Genomic DNA, 6,929 nt, shown 5'->3' with positions numbered 1-6,929 from the left:
AATCCAGATAGTCAAATACCAAACTACAAACTGCATTAAAAAAACCACATAACCACAATATTCGGTTCAAAAAATGAAATAATTGTAGTTGCGGTTTGCGATTTGTATAGGTCCATAATTGCACCGAACCGCACTGTCCTTACCCTTATCTGTAGGTGATACCTTTTTATCTACTAGTGGTAGGTTTGCTCATTTGTAAAACACATTTTTGTTAACTATATTTGTGTGGTTCTTTTTCGTATTCGTGTTTGTAGAGGCGAGCAACAAAGTAGAGTGTGTTTCTCTGTTGGAAGGGTATATTACTCATCGATTTCGTCGTAGCAGTATACGTGGATAATTTGAAGGAGTCCATAGAGGGTTCCAATTAGCAAGCGTGGAAGTTTAATGGGCTCAGGATCTTGTGAGGTTTTGTAATGAGGATATCATGGATGGGATTCGAGAATTCGAGCTTTAATATGTCATCAAGGAGGAACACTTTACTGATGTAGTTTTAGATGATTAACATAGTCAAGTTTCATTATGTCGAGAAGAAGCAACTTTCTAATCATTTGGCTTCTATTGAAATGGATTTGGATTGGCTTTTTTATATTAGTTTCTAAACCATGTGCTAGATTTCCCTAGATTTTATCAGTTGCTCGACTATTTCCAGGCATCATGTGTTCAGCACAGTATTCGTTTATATAGAGATATTTTTCGTCTGAAGCATGAATTGCATCCCCGTATTGTCGTCGCAACATCTTGTTTGCAACATCAAAATGTGATGATTGTTGGGCTTGATGACCTAGCTTCTACGATATATGTCTTTCATTATGGAGCAATGGTCGTAGGCTTTCACAAGCTTAGGTTGTCGATGCGTGGTATTGTTGAAGAGATCGGGTAACATCCCAAATTTTATAATACACTTCAAGACCTAGCTTCTACGAATTATGTCTGTGAACATGGAGTGAATGACATAGCTTACACTAACATGGAGTGAATGCCAAAGCTTACACTAACTAAGGTCGCGGACGGGTGGTATTTTTGAAGACACCGGGCAACATCCTAAATTTTATATCATACAACACGCAATCAAGTATATAAGAATTTTAAGGCGTATTGTTGGGCAAAACTAAAAATTAGTGACTCGAAGTTTATTAAATGGAAACTAATTGAAAAATGAAGTAAATTAATTGTTCATTAATTTAAAATGATATGTATGTTGAATAATAAGGTGATAATGTAGAAGGGTATTTTGAAATATTTCTATTTTAAAAATATAGGGAAATATATGTTACTTATTGTTTTTGGGTCATTTTGAAAATAAATAGAAGATAAAGGGCTTAATGTAAACATAGGTTAAATGATGGGATCAAAAGTTGGAACTGGGGAGCACCTTATTTCCTTTTCTTGTGAGCGTCGATTGAATGTTAAGAAAAGAAAAGAAAACGTTGGATTGCTTGTATGTACGTGGTTATGTCTAAAATCTGGAAAGATGGGGAGACCTTCAAGATCTCTTTGTTTTCTGCTGAGTGTGAACCGAACCAGAAAAAGGAGAAGAAGAATCGGAGCACATAAATCACATAAGGGGTTCATGATTTTTCTCACATTCGGTAACCCAAAATTCCTATTGTCCTTCAATTTGACAGATTGTTGAGGCAATAACCAAACTGTAGTAAGTTGAATTTTCAAAATTATTGAAATAAATTTTGAATTTGGATTTGGACTCATGATTTTGGATTTGTGATAAGCATAGAAACATGATTGCATGGAAAAAAAACTTTAATATCTTGAATGGGACGGATTTGAGCTTTCCTAAACTTTATTCAAATTGGAGGAGTTTGTTGGCTAAGCTAGTAACAACATATGCTTACACATAAATGAAGAACCAAAATCAAATATCAATGTTTTTTTCATAGTCCAGTATTCAAAATGCATAATCATGATTAAACATAATACTTCTTCAGATGTTCTATGGTTCTCAGTTAATGTTGTATGTGAGTCAATGTGAAAACTCGATGCCCACAATGACACCAGTAACTCAATATATATAGGAAAGAATTACATTTACAACCCCTCAACTTAATAAATACTTATATAGTTTTCACAAAGTTTTACATAAGTCTAATATCCCCCCTCAAGCGAAACCGGTGGAGGTCCGAGACGGAGCATGTGGAGAAATTGCTCGAATTGGTGTCGAGGGAGACTCTTCGTGAAGATGTCCGCAACCTGAAGCTTGGTCGGCACAAACATGGTGAGGAGTTTTCCCGATGTAACGAGTTCACAAACAAAATGATAATCCAGATCAATATGCTTGGCGTGCTTATAAGAAACTGGGTTCTGAGTGAGAAACAGAGCACTCTGATTATCACACAGAATGGTTGGACAACCAGTTGGCATGTCATGAAGCTCACGTAGCAAATGAGTGATCCAAATTAGTTCAGCAGCAGTGTTGGCCATGGCTCGATATTCAGACTCACAGCTGGAGCGAGAGACCGTCGGTTGCTTTTTTGGAGCTCCAGGACACAAGATTACCCCCCAGGAAGATCGAGTACCCATACGTGGATCGATGAGTGTCGAGGCAACGGGCCCAATCAGCATCAGAATACCCCACCAGGTTTGTGAGCTTGGGCCTAGAAAACGTGAGTCCAAAGGACAGAGTGCCTTTGACGTATCAAATAAGACGTTTGATAGCCTGGTAGTGAAGAACCGTTGGAGCTTGCAAGAACTAACTGACTTGATTAACTGCATATGAGATATTCGGTCGAGTGATGGTCAAATATTGAAGCGCCCCAACAAGAGACCGGTAATGAGTAGGATCCGCATATAGCGCTCCAGAAGCAACAAATCAGGTGTCGGCCGCAAGGGGCGTTGAAACCGGCTTGGAATCAAGAAGTCCAGCACGGTCAACAATGGAGTGAGCATATTTGGATTGACTGAGAAAAAGCCCAGAGGGGAGATGCTTGGCCTCAAGACCGAGGAAGTAGTTGAGTTGCCCCAAATCCTTGATCTTGAATTCTGCATGGAGCTTGTGAATAAACGAACGTATGAGCGATGAATCGGAGCCAGTGAGAATGAGATCATCAACGTAAACAAGCAGGTACAAGACACAGGCGCCCCGTTTGAAATTAAACAATGAGGGATCAGCGCGACTACAAACAAATCCATTCGTCACAAGAAAAGAACTTAGCCGATGAAACCACGCCCGAGGGGCCTGTTGGAGACCATACATGGCCTTATGGAGTTTGCAAGCGTGGTCGGGGTAGCGAGGATCAATAAAACCAGGCGGTTGCTTCATATAAACAATGTCTGTAAGATTGCCATGTAGGAAAGCATTATTGACATCTAACTGATGTAGCTTCCATTGATTAATAACCGCAAGAGTCAAGACGACGCGAATGGTGGCCGCTTTCACCACCGGGCTAAATGTATGAGAACAATCCAGCCCGGGAACCTGACTGAATCCCTAAGCAACAAGCCGAGCTTTGTGTCGACCAATAGAGCCATCAGCAAGGTACTTGGTGCGAAATAGCCACCGACACCCAACAACATTAGTGTTGGGGGGACGTGGAACCAAAGACCAAGTGGCATTACGAGAAAGAGCATGCATTTCGGAGCGCATGGCGGCCACCCACTTAGGATCTCGAAGAGCATCATGATGAGTAGATGGATCAGTCGAGGCAAACAATGCAGAGTACAACCCGTGGTCCGATGTATGTGCCAAATCAGCCTGATGACGAGACTTAAAAATCCCTGCTTTTGCCCTAGTAATCATGGGGTGACCGGCGGGAGATGGATCAAGGGGCGTAGGGATCGAAACACTAGGTGCGGGGTTCGGTGATGCGGGTGGATCATCATCACTATCCGATCCAGCGGCCGAGCCAAGGGGCTCGGATGAGGCGTTGGAATCGGAGGGTATAGGGTCATCAGGTTCAGCAACCAGAGTGTCAGTTGCAGGAGTGGTCACCGGAGCGGGGCAAGGGCGGGGGTCAGCACAGACGCCACAGGAGAAGGGACGCGGTTGACAAGGAGATAAAGCAGGAGGCTTTGAACAGGCCCGGGAGACAGGCATACGTTGTGAGGTATCTTCCAAAAATGAGTGTAAAGGCAAATCATCCAACGAGATCCGCGGAGCGGCGCTGTCAAAGGGAAAACACATCTCGTCAAAACGAGCATGACGCGTAATGTAAACGCGAGCTGTGCATGGGTCAAGACAAAGATAGCTCTTGTATTGTGATAAGGAAATTGCATCGCTTTAGCAGCATGATTCATTTGCTTTAATTTACATTATCCTTGCCTGTATAAGTAATCAAAATAATAGTTAATCATTGCTATATAACTTTCTTCGTATATCTAACCATTATGTTTGTTTTTCATGCAATGGAATTGTTTTCAAGTGGGACCCAATTCATCTTATAATGCGTCAATGTTTTGCCAACTTTTATTTTACTTTGGTTAAAGAACAAAATCATGTGAGACTTAATGGTTGATATATAACCATCATATGGTCATGGACCCAAGTGCTACATATTGTTTATTAATTATATTTTGGATGATAGGTCATGAACAAAAGCAACTATCTTCGTTACCTCAATTTCACTCTCAAAATTCACATTTCCAAAATAATCAGCGGTGAAATTAGTTTCTCATTCATACAAACAAATTATAGTGAACTCAAAATTGCTCCTTGATCTGATTTCATACAAGTGGAAAAATTGTCTCGATTTAATTACAAATAATAATAATAAAAAAAACCTAGTGGTTAGTTGGTTGTAAGAATGCATGTTGTATAGAAGTCATAACGCGCCTAACTGAGAAGCAATATCACTGAATGTATATTCACTGCATGGAATTGTGAGGCCGCCCATTTGATGAACATACCCAAATTCTTGCTCTGCCTGATCTAATAGTTCTTGAAATGCAGGTTGGCTTAACAACCATACAGGAACCACAAACCGCTTCTTCTCTTGCTCACCAACATAAATTGCTAAATAGCCTTTTGGGGTTTCCATAGATTTGGTTGTGCTGCTTCCGTTGGATAATGATCTTCTGAGAATTTGTTTTGCTTGAATGATCCGAGGAAAAAGGATGGCCATTTTTAAGGATGGTAGTTTCTGTTCACTTCAAAAGCCTGATTGAGGATGGATACTCTCACAGCATGCACGTCTTCTTGGTGAAAAGATGCCAAGGATTTCAGAGGAAGTTGTGGTTGTGTGATTCATATCGAATGGTTTTTTATATACAGAGATTCAAGGAGATCTTGATTGAGGATGGTGACATATGGTGGAAGAAAAGGCAAACTCACATGGCTTTGTCTTCCAATCTGTAAGACAGATCCAATGTCTAATTCACCTATTAATGATAGGGCCACATATGTTTCAAGAAAACCCCAAAGCCCTTAGCCACAATTTCGTGTTTGTTAGGAGGCATTACCACATTCCTCTTAATATTACATGGGACCATGACACTTCTGCTGTTTTTCATACCCACGTTAATTCAGAATATATACTGGTGATACAAGTTATATTCTTTTTTAATTCTTTTTCTATACACAAGTACATGATTAATACATATTTTTGCCTGTGACTTTGTGGTTGTGCTATTCAAGATCATAATCTATAAAAGTTAGAAGACACAGCACATGATCTTGACTTCCTGTTGCAATATCCCCATCTGACATTTAAATTCCTTTTTCTTAATTATTTTACATTTCATTCTCGAATAAACCTTTATATATAGAATATGATTGGCAAAGCACCGGCACAATTTCCTCTCAAACTCGTCCTGAAAATCTCTCGGAATATTCTTAAATTGTTTTGTTCCTCTGTGATAACCCTTCAGAAAAATGGTTATTCGAATACGTCGGATCTTTCAAGCTAGACAAATACTCCAACGGTCATTGTTAAATGGGATCCTCACAACAGCAGTGGATCTACCAAAAGGGTATTTTGCAGTTTATGTTGGAGAGCAAGAACAGAAGCGTTTTGTGATTCCAGTGTCATTGTTAAGCCACTATTCATTTCAGGACTTATTTCGTAGACAGGGGAAGAGTTTGGATATGACCATCCAATGGGCGGCCTAACAATTCCATGTAGTGAGCAGAAATTCATTGATCTTGCAAGTTGCCTGGGAGCATTTTGAAGTCATGTTACATCATTCTATTTGTTAACACATTTTTTTAAACCACGGATCCCAGACCGTTTTGCAACATGCGAGACCGAGTCACTTGTACCGATTGTATAAAATGAGAATTTTGACTTGTTTGGAATACCATGTATATTATTTGACCATATAAGCTTGTACTTATAGGAGATAGAGCTACCATCTTTGTTAACTATGTTTGCTTGATGCAGTTTTATAAAAAAGGCCAAGATATAACGTTAAATACAATAATCTCCATTACACTCCCAAAATAATTCAAATTTCTAAAACAGTCGACAATAAAATTTGTTTATCATTTTTACATTGAACAACTTACAGTGAAATAAAAATTGTTCCTTGGTCCTATTTTATACAATTAAGAAAATTGTCGATATTTTTGGACTTGATTTCACACATACATTCTCTGATATTAACATTATAAAAAAAATAAAAAAATAAAAAATAAAAAGAAAAGCTACGTAGATACACTGTGAGAGGGTAAAAGATCATCTAATGATGCTCAACAAAAAGAGATTGAAATATTTGCTACTTCATACCTAACATCTTATGTCTTTGTTTCTATCCTCTAATATTTAAGGAATTTTTAATTTTTGAGTATGTAATGATTTTGCTTGTTTACGTATTAGTCTGATAGTGTTTTAAGTAAGTTATTGAAATTTGAAGTTTTTATGTTGTTAATTACAAACAGCTTTAAATTCTTAAAACCGCATATTTAAAGAACCAAATCCACATGGCAAAAAACAACACAAAAAAATAACATAAAGAAAATCGCACCAAATCCAGATAGTCAA

The 6,929-nt window shown here is 38.6% G+C and overlaps 1 pseudogene; it reads left to right on the top strand.

Moving 5' to 3' along the window:
• The first annotated feature begins 4,771 nt into the window (after window positions 1-4,771).
• Window positions 4,772-6,313, top strand: LOC111892450 (auxin-induced protein X15-like; annotated as a pseudogene).
• The last annotated feature ends 616 nt before the right edge of the window (window positions 6,314-6,929 follow it).

This window comes from Lactuca sativa, chromosome 5 (assembly GCF_002870075.4).
Source record: "Lactuca sativa cultivar Salinas chromosome 5, Lsat_Salinas_v11, whole genome shotgun sequence".
Taxonomy (NCBI): Eukaryota; Viridiplantae; Streptophyta; class Magnoliopsida; order Asterales; family Asteraceae; genus Lactuca; species Lactuca sativa.
This window is presented reverse-complemented; position numbering and strand designations above follow the sequence as displayed.